Genomic DNA, 17500 nt, shown 5'->3' with positions numbered 1-17500 from the left:
GTACCACCCACGACACACGTTGTACCACCCACGACACACGTTGTACCACCCACGACACACGTTGTACCACCCACGACACACGTTGTACCAAGGAAGACCCACGTTGTACCACCCACGACCCACGTTGTACCACCCACGACACACGTTGTACCACCCACGACACACGTTGTACCACAGGTTGTAGCGCCCACGACACACGTTGTACCACCCACGACACACGTTGTACCACAGGTTGTACCACTCACGACACACGTTGTACCACCCACGACACACGTTGTACCACCCACGACACACGTTGTACCACCCACGACCCACGTTGTACAACAGGTTGTACCACCCACGACACACGTTGTACCACATGTTGTACCACCCACGACCCACGTTGTACAACAAGCTGTACCAACGAAGACATGTTGTACCACCGGTTGTACCACTAACGACACAGGTTGTACCACCGGTTGTACCACCCACGACACACGTTGTACCACATGTTGTACCACCCACGACCCACGTTGTACAAGCTGTACCAACGAAGACATGTTGTATCACCGGTTGTACCACTAACGACACAGGTTGTACCACCGGTTGTACCACCCACGACACACATTGTACCACAGGTTGTACCACCCAAGACACACGTTGTACCACAGGTTGTACCACCCACGACACATGTTGTACCACAGATTGTACCACCCACGACACACGTTGTACTATCGGTTGTACCACCCACGACACACGATGTACCACAGGTTGTACCACCCACGACACACGTACCACATGTTGTACCACCCACGACACACGTTGTACCACAGGCTGTACCGCTCAAGACACACGTTGTACCACCCACGACACACGTTGTACCACAGGTTGTACCACCGAGACTCGTTGTACCATCGCTTGTACCACCAACACACATACCACCGGTGGTACCATCGACGTGACACGTTGTACCATCGGTTGTACCAACAACGACTCGTTGCACCATCGGTGAGAAACGTTGTAAAACCGGTTGTACCACCGACGAGACACGTTGTCAAACCGGTTGTACCAGCGATGGGATGACAGAGGTGGGACAGTTCAAAACCGCAGTGGGACACTTCGTAACTGCGGTGGGACAGGACAAAATAGATGTGGGACAAGTTGTACCCACAGTGGGACAGCTCTTCCATTGGTGGGACAAGTTGTAGCAACAGTGGGACGGTTATCCCAGTGGGAAGACAGATTGTACTGTCGACGGGGCGGGCTGTACCAGTGGACCGTTTCAGCAGTGGGAAAGTCCGTTCCTGCTGTGGGACAGTCCGTTCCAGCTGTGGGACAGTCCGTTCCAGGGGTCCGTTCCAGCTGTGGGACATTCCGTTCCAGGAGTCCGTTCCAGCTGTGGGACATTCCGTTCTAGCGGTCCGTTCCAGCTGTGGGACAGTCCGTTCCAGGGGTCCGTTCCAGCTGTGGGACATTCCGTTCAAGGGGTCCGTTCCAGCTGTGGGACATTCCGTTCCAGGGGTCCGTTCCAGCTGTGGGACAGTCCGTTCCAGCTGTGGGACAGTCCGTTCCAGGGGGCCGTTCCAGCTGTGGGACAGTCCGTTCCAGGGGTCCGTTCCAGCTGTGGGACAGTCCGCTCCAGGGGTCCGTTCCAGCTGTGGGACAGTCCGTTCTAGGGATCCGTTCCAGCTGTGGGACAGTCCGTTCCAGCTGTGGGACAGTCCGTTCCAGGGGTCCGTTCCAGCTGTGGGACAGTCCGTTCCAGCTATGGGACAGTCCGTTAGCAGCCTGGTCAGATTCCTGTCCCACTGGAGACCAGCCGTTCCAAAGGCATCACCCGACGTCCCAGCGGGAAGGGGGGCCTCGCCGCCCCCCCATCCCAAAGCTTAATCCAGCGGTGGGATAATGTCCCAGAAATATGAACTGGCGTCCCAGACCGGGAGAGGCAGATGAGGTTGGGGATCGCAAGGCATCCCTCACGCCACGCCAGCTTGAGAATCCGGGCAAGGCTATGCTAATGTTTTCCTTCGGGGCCACACACGCCCCGTGGTCCAGGTGAGGAGGGAGGAAGGAAGGAAGGGAGGAGGGAAGGAGGAGGGAAGAAGAAGAAGAAGAGAGGAGGGACGAGGAGGTGAGCCTTGGGTACGCCATGCTGGCAGTTTATCATGGCAACAATGTACGTAATGAGGGTGGTCAAATTCCCACGAACCAGCAAGAGTATGCGAGGCGCTGCCGTGCACCAGTGAGAGACGTGAACTACGACGAGGAGGAAGAAAAGAGGAGGAGGAAGGAGAAGAGGAAGGGAGGAGGAGGAGGAAGAGAAGAAAGAGGAGGAGGAGAGATGGTGAGATAAAGGAGAGAGAGATAAACTAAATAGAGACGTCTGGTGGGTTAAGAGAGATCGTTTGAACTGTGGAAGACAATTGCTCCCGAAGAAGTTACCGGTGGTCCGCGCGCAACACTTTCAAGGAATATGGTCTTCGCGCGCGCCTGCCCCTGCTTCCCTCCCTCCCCTCTGGTCTTCCTACAGCAGATCCAGTCCCCAGGGGGTAGGGCCTCATCTTCTTTCCCTCCCGTCGGCTGGAGGATCAGCTTTCCAAGGAGGGAAATACGACCGTGTGAGGCTGGGTCTAGAGCGCTGGTGTGGACGACTTCTTGAACATCTAAGCATAGAAAATGGCTTCGTGGTATGACTGTAATGATATCAAGCGGTGAGGGGTGGGTTATGAGGGAATTCTTTTCTTTCCTTCTTTCTCTCTTCGGGCCGTAAAGCTGCATTCCTCGTATGTCATTACAGGAATTGCTGTGTTACGGGGAGAGAGAGAGAGAGAGAGAGAGAGAGAGAGAGAGAGAGAGAGAGAGAGTTTTACGCTTGTGTTGCGTCTTAGCTTCGTCTCTTCGATGTATATCAACTGACTGTTAATATTTCTCTCCTGTGTCTCCCCTGATGATGTGATTATTACACGAAGATGCACTTGGGAACTTATCGTGTATCATTTTCCCCGTGGACTCATAGGAATATATATATATATATATATATATATATATATATATATATATATATATATATATATATATATATATATACCACGTCTTTACTCCTATATGTATATACAAACACAGCTTTAAGCCAGGCGTGTGTGTGTGTGTGTGTGTGTGTGTGAGAGAGAGAGAGAGACTCTGAAAACCCACGTCATTCGCTACGTAAAATACAACACGTGTGATCACCCCCCCTGTGTGAGTGTGTGTGTGTGTGTGTGTGTGTGTGTGTGTGTGTGTGTGTGTGTGCGTCACACACCTCAGACAAATGTGGGTGACCGTGTGAGTGCATGAGTGAGGTGAATGGCCGCTCCGGTGAGTAAATCTATTGACTCATTCTCCACCGCTGGGCTTGGAGGAGGAGGAGGAGGAGGAGGAGGAGGAAGAGGAGGAGGAGGAAAAGGAGGAGGAGGAGGAGGAGGAGGAGGAGGAGGAGGAATGCAAAAATCGCCCGTATTGACTTTCTACATATTCGTGCCCTCTGGCTTGCGCGGGGGGTGGGGGGGCCTCCCCTCCCCACACACACACACACACACACACACACACACACACACACACACACACGCTTGAGACAACGCAGCCAAAACGCAGCCTAATGTACTGGTGACCTAAGGACGAGGTGAGAGGGCCCGGATACGCCCAACCCCCCCCCCCCCCCTTGAGCCTTATCAAGGGGGGGGGGATTACAGACGTAACCCATCGCGAGCATAAGAGCGATAATCCCCCGATGGGGACGGATGTTCGTAAGTCTTACAGACGTTTGACATGAACTAAAACTTCGCCATTAAAAAAAATATGACCTTTATGTTAAAAAGTTATATTCCGTCGTCACTTTTAATTAACCCCAGACGTAACAAAATACTACTTAAATGTTCGCTATGCAAATTATGTTACTTAAATAATCGCTATGCAAATCATGTGAACTTTAATATTCGCTATGCAATTATGTGAACTTTAATATTCGCTATGCAAATTATGTGAACTTCAATATTCGCTATGCAAATTATGTTAAATATTCGTAATGCAATTACATATTTGCTATGTAAATCATGTTAACTTAAATGTTCGCTATACAAATTGTTAACTTAAATATTCGCTATGCAAACTGTTAACTTAAATATTCGCTAAGCAAATTATGTTAACTTAAATATTCGCTATTCAAATTATGTTAAATAATCGCTATGCAAATCATGTCAACTTAAATATTCGCTGAGTAAATTATGTTAAATATTGGCTATGTAAATTATTTGACATCTGACCACCACTGCGTCATCAGTGTTGTGGAAATGACCAAAAACTTCACTAATAAAACTTTTGATTCAATAAAGATAAAAAAAAAAATAATTTTCTCACCCCTGGACGTAACAAACCATTTATCGAAATAAATTGGTGACGCAGCAAGTACACTTGAATGCAGGGCTTGACATCTATCATCATCTATCTATCTACACAGCTTCCCCTTCTATAACGAACGGATCATATCTATCGGTAAAATCACCCCCCCCACCCCCCCAGCAACACAAACTCACATTTCCCAAGTATTTGTTTACGACACACACAATCATTTACGACAACCTCACTCTCCTCACTTGTACAAGTGGATTAAGTTCTTGTTATTTTTCTTTTTTTTTTCCACTTATACCCTTATAAATGTGGAGGGGGAGGGAGGAGGGAGAGAAGGGGGAGGGGGGTAGATGTGGAGTGGGAGGAAGAGGGAGGGAGGGGGAGGAAGGGGGAGGAAGGGGTAGATGTGGAGGGGGAGGGAAGAGGGGGAGGGGGTAGATGTGGAGTGGGAGGAAGGGGGAGGGGGGTAGATGTGGAGGAGGAGGAAGTGGGATGGGGTAGATATGGAGGGGGAGGAAGGGGGAGGGGGTAGATGTGGAGGGGGAGGAAGGGGAAGGGGTAGATGTGGAGGGGGAGGAAGGGGGAGGGGTAAATGTGGAGGGGGAGGAAGGGGAGGGGGGTAGATGTAGAGGGGGAGGAAGGGGCAGATGTGGAGGGGGAGGAAGGAGGAAGGGGTAGATGTGGAGGGGGAGGAAGGAGGAAGGGGTAGATGTGGAGGGGGAGGAAGGGGTAGATGTGGAGGGGGAGAAAGGGGTAGATGGGTAGATGTAGAGAGAGGGGGGGGGGTAAAGGGCAGGAGAGGACTATGTGCAGGTCAAGACTTCATAAAGTCTCCAGGATCAACAGCTCATCCCATTTTCTTTGGCGTAGCGGTGACGGCGGAACCAAGGAAAACGGATGGCTAGGGTTCACTGCCCTCCTCCAGGTGGATCATAAAAAAAAAAAAAAAGACTCTTAACATGGGAGACCCGAGAGCTCAATTTACCATACCAAACCGTGACTATAAAAACCACACCCCCACAACCCCCATTCCAATTTTCTAATGTCTATATAAATTTCTCGTCTCTGCTTCCGTGTCCAAAAAAAAAAACCTAAAACATCTACAACGCAGGACCCCCTTAATTTCTACCACCAGACACCGTTTTCTGCGAATCACTAAAAGGCAATACTCCTTTCTTTCCTTCCCTTCCTTCCATGAATTCCCCTTCCCATCCCCGAATGGTGAAGGGGGCGGGGGGCGGGCGGGGGGCGGGCGGGGGGGGGGGGGGAATATGTTCAAAAGAGCAGTCGACAGTGGCCCCCCCACCCCCCCTTTTCCTCAACACACACACACACACACACACACACACAGCGTTACCACGGTACGATACTCCGGGGCCAAAAAGCCCCGTACGCGCACCACGACCTCGCCCTTAACGACTACCAGGCCCGGAACGACCCGGTTATGAGGCAATGACTGTCCCGTCAAAATGAAATAAAAGTCACAAACAAACAACAACAACAAGGACAACAAGGACAGCGGTGCGGGACGCGAAAGCCTTTGTCATTATCAAACTCAATTATCATTTATCGCTTGTGGCCGGCGGTCATCGCTAGCCCTTCAGCACGACCCTACGGCACGATGGTACGACCCCCGGAACGAGACGGTAGGGTACGACTCCCTGAGCACGACGGTACGGTACGATCCCTTGAGCACGACGGTACGGTACGACTCCATGAGCACGACGGTACGATACGACCCCTGAGCACGACGGTACGGTAGGAGCCCCTGAGCACGACGGTACGGTAGGAGCCCCTGAGCACGACGGTACGGTACGACCCCCTGAGCACGACGGTACGGTACGACCCCTTGAGCACCACGGTGCGGTACGACCCCTTGAGCACCACGGTGCGGTACGACCCCTTGAGCACGACGGTACGGTACGACCCCTCAGCACGACGTTACGGTAAGACCCCTTGAGCACGACGGTGCGGTACGACTCCATGAGCACGACGGTACGGTACGACCCCCTGAGCACGACGGTACGGTGCGACCCCTTGAGCACGACGGTACGGTACGACCCCTTGAGCACGACGGTACGACCCCTTGAGCACGACGGTACGGTACAACCCCTTGAGTATGACGGTACGGTACGACCCCTTGAACACGACGGCACGGTACGACCCCCTGAGCACGACGGTACGGTACGACCTATAATTCTACACCCATGACCTCCCCCGGGCGTCACAACACCAGAGGTCAGTCATCCCCGCGTGACCCTTGGGTACTGAAGGCCTGGACTCCGACTCAGCCCTTGAGGGGGTCAGGTCAAAGGTCATACCCAGGAGTAGGGCTACCCCCCCCCCCCCCCCCCCCCCACCAATGAAGGAGCAGGCGAAAACGATTCTACGGCTCGGAGTCCGTAAGGACGTGTTTCAAGGACTGCTTCGAACTTCGAATCTATAGTTCTCTGACGTCACAAAATAAACACAGCTTCGTACATGTAACATCTTTGATAGACAAGAAAAAACTCACGTATAACAGATATTCTTTTTTTTTTTTTACCTAAAACGCTGTTTCCGGACTTATAATTAACATTCCTTCTAGTTCTGAAATAAACCGTAATTAGCTATATTCCAACAGAGCGCAAATGCATTTTGGAGCAATAATGGTGGGCCTAATTAAGAGATTCTTCAGTTGCATTTTTTTTACATAAAGTAACAAAATTGTAAGGCACACACACACACATTATATATATATATATATATATATATATATATATATATATATATATATATATATATATATAGTGTGTGTGTGTGTATACAATGTCTTAATCAACTTGTCCTGATTAAGAGACATTATAACTGGAGTACTCATTTATAACGAATGAATAAACCAATTAACATTCCAGCTCATTACCATGTACTACAAATCCATCGGTTTACCCTCGCCATAATCAGACATACCACCCTCCCTCCTCTTGCCTCCTTTGGTGTCGTCCATTCTTTGCCTTCGGAAAATGGGCCTCTGCCATCATCATCATCATCATCTCTCTCTCTCTCTCTCTCTCTCTCTCTCTCTCTCTCTCTCTCTCTCTCTCTCTCACACACACACACACACACACACACACACACACACACAAACACCTAACCCACTGTCTTCAATCGATTCTGTATGGGTTAAGAGCCATTTCCTCTGGCTGAAAAGCCTCGAGAATCGTTTCAACACCAGGACATTTTAAAGCCTTTTTTATTCAGTGATTTCAACTCTGGATATAGGCTTTCTGACTCCCCTGGATTTCTCGAATCCTTAACTTTGCTTTCTCATACCTCATGATGAATTCAACGGTTATTAAACCAATTCCTCAACGTTTCGCTTCCTCCTCTATGTGTGTTAACTTATAAGGTTGTGTTGAATACGTACTCTAGGTGCGTTAACCTCTCCAGATGTTAACTTCTCTAGGTGCGTTAACGTCTCCAGGTTTATGAACTCCTCTAGGTATGCTAACTCCTCTATGTTTAACTTTTCTGTTTGTTAACTCTATGTTAACTCTAGCTATATTAATCTATCTAGCTGTGTTAACTCCTCTACCTATGTTAACTCTTCTAGCTGTGTTAGCGTCCTTAATTAACTTATCTAGCTGTGTTAACTTCTCTAGCTGTGTTAACTTATCCTGTATTAAATCATCTCGAACACCATCTCCAAACTTTTCTTCCTGGGCGACGCTGGCATAATTCTTGCTCTTGTCCTCTCCCTTGTGCATCTAATCAGGGCTAACTATTCTTTGATACTGAGACTTACCAAGTTCTGGTTAAAACTGGAAACTTGCAGCCAACCTCTCTCTCTCTCTCTCTCTCTCTCTGTGTGTGTGTGTGTGTGTGTGTGTGTGTGTGTCTGCCAGTGGGGAAAAGAGGGTGGGCAAGGGAGTTTCATACTTCAGACATCTGTGGACTCGGGTGTTTTATCTCTTGTGGCAATATCTGCAGACGTTGCTCCTGGCGAAGGGCGCAGGTATCTTAGACGGCTGCTTTGATCAACAACGCAAAGAAGAACAATAACGCGAGTGAACGAAGAACACGCTATACTTTATAACGTTAACGAACAACAAAATTGAAATGTCAATTGTGCTTTTTCTCACACTCACACTACGTTGAGGCTGATAGAAAGAAAAAAGACGTCGAAGGATCAGATGAGAATAGTGTTTGATCCAGTCTGGCGTTTTCAAAAATGGTTTTTCCCTCCCTCTCTCTCCTCTCTCTCCCTACCAAACCTTTACGGCTTTTGAGCTTCAACAAACTTTTAAAGGTCACTTCTTTTTGTGTGTGTGTGTGTGTGTGTCGTTCATGCATCTGGGAATCTTGCCTTCAAAGTTGGACTTCTATATTCCTCAAACAAAACCGATCTTTTCCCATCCTGGATTTCCAAGTTTAGGCTTGCCTCCTGCGAGTCACACACAGAGGGCGCGCGGGGCGGCGACGACGCTACTGCTGCTGCTCCTTCTTCTCCTCCTGCCGCCCGCGAAGTCTGGTGGACCTCGATCTCCGAGATCGTACGGAATCATCAGCAAACACCAGCATTCCTAGATAGAGACAGTGGACACGTTCAGGGCCTTGGAAGTCATCTCAGACCTTCAAACCTCGCCGTGAATACCGATGGATCTGTGAATGCCAGGACACGTTTCGAAGCTTCAGTTTGACTGCGAGCACCGACGGAGGAGAAGCCAGCATGACATTTCACAGTCTAAGCTTGACCGTTGGGGAGTGGGGCAGTGACGAAGCTGCCAGCATCAGACCTCCCGCAGCTTAAGCCTGACCATCTACGACGGCGAAGCTGCCAGGACCAGGACACGTCTCACAGCTTCACCAAAAAGCTCGATCCCCCCCGAAGAGAGACGAACACGCCAGCCTCATCAGACGGGCGTAAGGAACAACAACTCCTCTCTCTCTCTCTCTCTCTCTCTCTCTCTCTCTTTACGTCCCCCATCGATCGCCTCATCTCACACGAAGGCCCACTAACCATTTCCCTCCTCCGTACCGACAGGAGGACTATCAGCTCGCCAAAACGGCCAGCAAACGTCAAAACACTCGGCCCCCACCCACCCTTGGGGTCCTTCCCCTCCCGCCAACGTGAATTGGAACGATGTGGTATACCGGGGTCGACGTGCTATGTCTGGATTGAACCAGCAGGGCATGTGAAGCGTCCGGGGTGAACCATGGAGAGTTTTGTGGGTGCCTGGATGTGGAACACCCCCTGACAGCGTTCCCTCGACACTTCGGTGGAGTTCCGTAGGCGCTCTCCCGTCACCTACGCCAATTGGTGGATCCTAATATATATATATATATATATATATATATATATATATATATATATATATATATATATATATATATCATACTATTCACCATTTCCCACGTTAGCAAGGTAGCGTTATGAACAGACGACTGAGCCTTTGAGGTAATATCCTCACTTGGTCCCCTCCTCTGTTCCTTCATTAGGAAAACTAAAAACGAGAGGCAAGGATGCAACTCAAGGCTTTAATCAAAACCATGTTATACACACACACCCACCCACCCACACACACACATACACACACACACACACACACACACATAAAGATGATGAAGAGCTGGGTGGACTTACAGACGTGGTGTATTCAAGGGGGGGCCCGGGCGGGCCTGTGAATACACCACGATCCACAACGCTGAACACCACACCGCCGGATACCTTTTCATAGTAATACACTAACGCGGGAGAGGTAACAGACCCTGGCAACAGAACGGAGAGGTAACAGACCCTTGGCAACAGAACGGAGAGGTAACACACCCCTGGCAACAGAACAGAGGTAACAGACCCCTGGCAACAGAACAGGGTTAACAGACCCTGGCAACAGAACGGAGATGTAACAGACCCTTGGCAACAGAACGGAGAGGAAACAGACTCCGGCAACAGAACAGAGATGTAACAGACCCTGGCAACAGAACAGGGTTAACAGACCCCTGGCAACAGAACAGAGATGTAACAGACCCTGGCAACAGAACGGAGGTAACAGACCCTTGGCAACAGAACAGAGGTAACAGACCCCTGGCAACAGAACAGAGAGGAAACAGACCCTTGGCAACAGAACAGAGGTAACAGACCCCTGGCAACAGAACAGAGATGTACCAGAACCTTGGCAACAAAACGGAGAGGAAACAGACTCCGGCAACAGAACAGAGGTAACAGACCCTTGGCAACAGAACGGAGAGGAAACAGACTCCAGCAACAGAACAGAGAGGTGACAGACCTTTGGCAACAGAATAGAGATGTAACAGACCCTTGGCAACAGAACAGAGCAGACCTGACCGTCATGAAATCTACGGTGGCGTCATGAACACATGACATTAATAATTCCTCTCCAACTCCAGGGTTGGAAACCCGTAATCTCATCCACCACTGATCCACACCTGTTCATCTGTACATGTCATCTCATCCACCACTGGTCCACCTGTTCATCTGATCACCCAGAACAAGGCAAGCACGATGTTCTGCCTCAACACAAGGGTGCCTGACCCATACCTCAACCAAGATCGCCTCTTAGTTTCATCTTCAGACCCGTGGCTCTATATGACTACGTCTGCCCACACACAGCCATCACCAACCCGTGCATTACCATCACCTACACACACACACTACCATCACCTTCACACACAGACTACCATCACCTTCACACACAGACTACCATCACCTACACACACAGACTACCATCACCTACACACACAGACTACCATCACCTTCACACACACACTATCATCACCTTCACACACACACTACCATCACCTTCACACACAGACTGCCATCACCTTCACACACAGACTACCATCACCTTCACACACAGACTACCATCACCTTCACACACATGACCATCACCTTCCCACACACTACCATCACCTTCACACACAGACTACCATCACCTCCCCACATATAACCATCACCTTCACACACATGACCATCACCTTCCCACACATGACCATCACCTCCCCACACATAACCATCACCTTCCCACACCTCTCGTTATCCTGAGCACCTTACCAGACATCAATTCACCATCACCAGCTCCATCACCCCCGCCCGCCTCTCCGTCACACACCGGCTGCTCTGAATATACATATCACTTACCTCCATTACACTGCTGTTTATATATACACATTCATACATGACAGCTAGAGACTGAGTGTGAGCGAATGTGGCCTTTGTTGTCTTTACCTAGCGCTACCTCGCGCACATGCGGGGGGAGGGGGTTGTTATTTCATGTGTGGCGGGGTGGCGACGGGAATGAATGAAGGCAGCCAGTATGAATTATGTACATGTGTATATATGTATATGTCTGTGTATGTATATATATATTTATACGTTGAAATGTACAGGTATGTATATGTGCGTGTGTGGACGTGTATGTATATGCATGTGTATGTGGGTGGGTTGGGGCATTCTTTAGTATAATAAATAAATATAAAATATATATATATATATATATATATATATATATATATATATATATATATATATATATATATATATTCCTCTAAATTATGTTCAAAATGTCAACAAAGAATTAAACGCCATATACATCTTTCTGCTGAGTGACTGTAAAGTGGTATGGACGCTGGGTGGCTAGGAGAGCTGGCTGGGGTGTGCTGAGGTAGGTGGTATGTGCTAAGAGAGAAGGCGTGTGCTGAGGTAGGTGGTATAAGCTAGGAGAGAAGGCGTGTGCTGAGGTAGGTTGGTATGTGCCAGGAGAGCTGGGTGGCGTGTGCTGAGGTAGATAGCATGCGATAGGAGAGCTGGGTGGCGTGTGCTGAGGTAGGCGGTACGTGCTAGGAGAGGTGGCGTGCGGTAAGGTAGATGGTATGTGCTAGGAGAGGTGGCGTGTGCTAAGGTAGATGGTACGTGCTAGGAGAGGTGGCGTGCGGTAAGGTAGATGGTATGTGCTAGGAGAGGTGGCGTGCGCTAAGGTAGATGGTACGTGCTAGGAGAGGTGGCGTGCGGTAAGGTAGATGGTATGCGCTAGGAGAGAAGGCGTGTGCTGAGGTAGGCGGTACGTGCTAAGGAGAGGTGGCGTGCGCTAAGGTGGATGGTATGCGCTAGGAGAGAAGGTGTGTGCTGAGGTAGGCGGTACGTGCTAGGAGAGCTGGGTGGCGTGCGCTAAGGTAGATGGTATGCGCTAGGAGAGGTGATGCAGCCTTGGCACCACAAAAAAACTACCATCACGAAAACTACCATCTACACAGACGTCTACCACCAGTATCTACCAAGACTGGTCATGTCTATAAACAAACACACACACACACACAGTCCCTAACTACACGAGAGAGAGAGAGAGAGAGAGAGAGAGAGAGAGAGAGAGAGAGAGAGAGAGAGAGAGAGAGAGAGAGAGAGAGAGAGTGTATATGCCTTCCCAACAGTAAGGGTTCGAACCGCGTCCACTCTGCGTGGTGGCTGGGCAACGCTGACCACTAGGCTATGCTGTGGTCGGCGTCCACAGCTACCACGCTAAATGGTACCAGGTTCGAATCCTTACTGTTGGAGGGCATGATGTGATGCATATGTATAGATATACATAGATAGATAGAGACTGACAGACAGATCGATAGATAGACAGATAGATGGGGGATGCTAAAAGTTTGGGTAACAATTCCCTCTTTGACTACGTCAATCAACCAATGGAATTCGATTTATCGATAATAACTCAAATGAGGTAATTAACAGGTCCCACATTCGCATTACGAATATGTCAAACACACACACACACACACACACACACACATGTATGCCACATGTCATTGGGGGTCACAATCAAAGCGCCAGGTAGAGAGGTTAACCACAGAGCAGCGAATACTGACGAAGTATTACGGGAAAACGCCCGAGCGAAAAAGCTGTTTGTACGCACATTTGAGGACACGCAACAAAGCTGCTCTTCGTAAAGTCAAGCACACACCTTCATAAATATCTGGAAGTCCGCTTGTTTGACCTATAGTCAAAAAGATTTTTGATCCTACACCCTTCCCACACCAAGAAAAAATCTTCAGTACCTTCAACAATTCAACCTTTGGTCCTCTCGTCACACTGGATCAATCAATATTTGGTCCTCTCCTCCCACTGGATCAATCAATATTTGGTCCTCTCCTCCCACTGGATCGATCAATATTTGGTCCTCTCGTCCCACTGGATCAATCAATATTTGGTCCTCTCGTCCCACTGGATCAATCAATATTTGGTCCTCTCGTCCCACTGGATCAATCATTATTTGGTCCTCTCGTCCCACTGGATCAATCAATATTTGGTCCTCTCGTCCCACTGGATCAATCAATATTTGGTCCTCTCGTCCCACTGGATCAATCAATATTTGGTCCTCTCGTCCCACTGGATCAATCAGTGCCTAACTCTCCCACTGGTAAAGCTGCTCCTTAGGGCACCTAGTTCCTCTCTAACTCTAACTCTGGACTCTCCTCCCGATCCTCCGTCCCCGTCTCCACCCAATGACCATACGCTATTCCCTGTATCCTCCTCAGGCATGGTCTTCGACGTCCTCTCCCAGCTGTAGGTGGACAAGGCCTCCTCAGGCATGGTCTTCGACGTCCTCTCCCAGATGTAGGTGGACAAGGCGCACGGCCCAGATGGCAAGCCTCCTCAGGCATGGTCTTCGGGGAAGGTGCCTGAGCTAGCACCAGTCCTTACTCGCCTACTTCCTTCGTGTTTGTGTAAAAAACCCTAAACACTTCCTTGCTCTTCGAAGCATATACGCTTTTGCAGGTCATGCCTAAGGACAGAGACAGCCCAAATATCTTTATCTATCCTCCCGTCGCTCTCCCCCAAAGTCTTCGAGACGCTCCTTAACCATCACTCTCTCAAAACACCTGAAATCTCATTCCTTCCGTTCTGATCACGGATTTCGTGGGGACGTAAAGTCTACGAGCGACCTTCTCTCTCCTACGTCACTCACCTCTGGTCCTCCTCCTCCTCCTCCTCGCTCAGGGACACGGGTGAACCTTTTGGTCGTAGCTTACGACATACAGGGTGTGGCATAAAGTCTTCCCTCTGGTGTCTCTGTGCTTCTCTCTGTTCTCTCATGCTTAAGTCTTCTTCTCTGAAGCCGTTCCACTGCAGACGCCGCTGACGGTGACCGAGTTTCCCCTCCTACCCTATCAATACCGGTGTTCCTCATTGATGCTGGAATGTAACCTACTCTCTTCCTTCTGTAATGCCTCTCCTAGTGAATGAAACCTCTTCCAATCCTAACCTTATTCCCTCTAATACTTCCTCTATCTCTTTCTAATTATCATTCATTTCCCTCTTTTAAGGTAAAACACAACAACACGACAGTTCGACCTAGCAATGACATAAGACATGTTGGCCATAACCGTACCCTTTCTTCCCCATCTCCAGGGAGACCCGCTTCCACAGAGCCTGGAGCGCTGAATGAGGTGCCTCATGAGAGGCACCACCTCATGACCACGACCTCATTCATCCGTCGGGGTTAATGGTCCCCTCTTCCTCCCCTCCCTCTCTCCCTTGACCAGAGGAGAATCAAAGGCCTCTTCGACCTCACACCAGTGTCCACATATCGACCCTCCCATACCTGCTCGTCCACCGTGAGGCCGAGTCGCCGTTTCCCCCCCTCTTCTTCTTCTTCAGGTGTAACCTCCGCCACCACACTTCTCGTCAGGTGTCTGTGGTGATGTCCCTGTGGCCACGGATAGAACCCTCCCTCCACCGGCACGAGTCTGGCTCCCGCTTCCCACAGATGGTGTGGGAAGAGCGACCACACGAGGATAGGCCGGTATGCCGCCACCTCCTCCTCTTTTCCTTGGATGTCGAAGCTAAGGAACTCTCCTTTTCCACTTTTTTCGCCTTTCCTTCTTCCCTCCGTCCTTTCCACTGACAATTAGCCTCCCTCCTTTACTCATACTCCGTCTTTCTCATCGGAGATGGCTATGATGGAGGGAATTAACAACCCTAAAAGGGAGGGAATAGATAATCTAACAGCAGGGGTAACTACCTCATAAAGGAGCGAATACCTTAGGAAGTTAACTTGCCCCAGGAAAGCGGGGTAAGTGATCGCCCCCTCGCCCCAGCCATAAGGAGGAGGTAACGACGCCAATGGGTAACTAGCGGAGGAGAAGAGGGTTATTAAACTCCTACGGGAGATGGTGATTATATGGCATGAACCTAATTCCCCAAAAGGTGGCGCTAACTACATCCGGGAGTTGTAACTACCCCTGCGGCCCAGACTGCCCTCGCTGGCACTAACTGGCCTGATGGGTAGTAACAACCTGGGCCACCGTTAACAACCTCTGACGGGTACTAACAACTTGGCCACCGTTAACAACCTCTGGAGGGTAGTAACAACCTGGGAGGTCATTACCCACCCAGGGGCGTCGTTACCCACGCCCTTGAGACGGTCAACCAGGCAAGATAACCTCTACGGGGGGGGGGGCGCTCAACAACCCCACCCCCCCACCCAACCCACCCTCCTCCATGCTCTACTGAACCCAATACCCGCTTCCCGTTTTTCTTTATATACATTTGGCTCGCCATCGCGCAGTTGGCACCCCTCACCCGCTCTCTCTCTCTCTCTCTCTCTCTCTCTCTCTCTCTCTCTCTCTCTCTCTCTCTCTCTCTCTCCTGGGCCGCCTGGCACTCACTCCACAAACGTACAGTTACCCCGTCACACACACACACACACACACACACACACGCGCGCGCGCGCGCTTGACAACACGTAACTCTCGTGGCTCACTCTACGTAACTCACATGACTGTCCAGCGGTGAGCACTACGCGCTGGCCACGCCACCGGGCAAAATCGCGTCGTAAGACACGAGTGTTTGATTCTCTCTCTCTCTCTCTCTCTCTCTCTCTCTCTCTCTCTCTCTCTCTCTCTCTCTCTCTCTCTCTCTCTCCAAACACCTCCTTGTTTACATGACCGCCAAAGTCTCGCTTGTCCCCCGAGTTCCTGTCATTATCTCGTTTTCTATTATAAAGTCTAATTCCCATGTTGTTCCTGTGAAGAAAACGGAGACCTAACCCCGCCGTCCTCCCTCGCGCCTTGCGTGACGTCACGGCAGCAACACCTGTGTGCTACCACCTGGCGTTAATGACCCGTTCTGATGACGCTCGTTAACGTGGTAGTGATGATGATGATGATGATAATGATGATTATGATGGTGATGCTGATGATGAAGATGATAATGATGCTTAACAACGAGACACACGATGCACAACTGGATAGGTCAGGCCTCGTTAGGCTAGGATAGGTTTGGTTATATTACCTCGTCTAGGCTAGGTGACGTGGCTAGGCAATGTTGAACTAGGCGTGGCTAGGCAATGTTGAACTAGGCAAGGCTAGGTGGAGTTCTGCTAGGCTAGGCTTAGGTGGGTATTGCTAGGCTAGGCAAGGCTTGGTTAGGTTAGGCTAGGTTAGGTTTGGCTAGGATAGGCTAGGTTAATTCAGGTCCCGGTAAAACCACCCGATCATGGTGTTAACCTGTCCTTCTTACATACTGACGCTGCGTAAAGCGCACGTCCTCACCGCCTGACGTTGCGTACAACACAAGTCCTTATCTATTGACGCTGCGTAAAACGCACGTCCTCACCGCCTGACGTTGCGTACAACGCAAGTCCTTATCTATTGACGCTGCGTAAAACGCACGTCCTCACCGCCTGACGTTGCGTACAACGCAAGTCCTTATCTATTGACGCTGCGTAAAACACACGTGTTCACCGACTGACGCTGCGTACAACGCAAGTCCTTATCTATTGACGCTGCGTAAAACACACGTGTTCACCGACTGACGCTGCGTACAACGCAAGTCTTCACATACTGACGCTGCGTAAAACACACGTGTTCACCGACTGACGCTGCGTACAACGCAAGTCTTCACATACTGACGCTGCGTAAAACACACGTGTTCACCGACTGACGCTGCGTACAACGCAAGTCTTCACATACTGACGCTGCGTAAAACGCACGTCCTCACCGTCTGACGCTGCGTAACAAACCTCAACGACAGTTACGCAACGACGCAAAACGACAAACCGCGACTTCTAAGCACGGTACGACCCCTTGTCGCTGTACCGTCCGCGCTCAAGGGCTGTACCGTCCAGCCCAATTATGGTAC

General features: G+C 49.9%; 1 protein-coding gene across 1 annotated transcript in view; it reads right to left on the bottom strand.

Annotated features, from left to right (window-relative positions):
• The window catches only part of LOC139751828 (uncharacterized), a 1080599-nt gene that overhangs the window by 766414 nt on the left and 296685 nt on the right, over window positions 1–17500 (bottom strand).

Source organism: Panulirus ornatus, chromosome 12 (genome assembly GCF_036320965.1).
Source record: "Panulirus ornatus isolate Po-2019 chromosome 12, ASM3632096v1, whole genome shotgun sequence".
In the NCBI taxonomy this organism is placed as follows: Eukaryota; Metazoa; Arthropoda; class Malacostraca; order Decapoda; family Palinuridae; genus Panulirus; species Panulirus ornatus.
The sequence above is the reverse complement of the archived record's forward strand: the minus strand, read 5'-3'. Positions and strand labels throughout refer to the sequence as shown.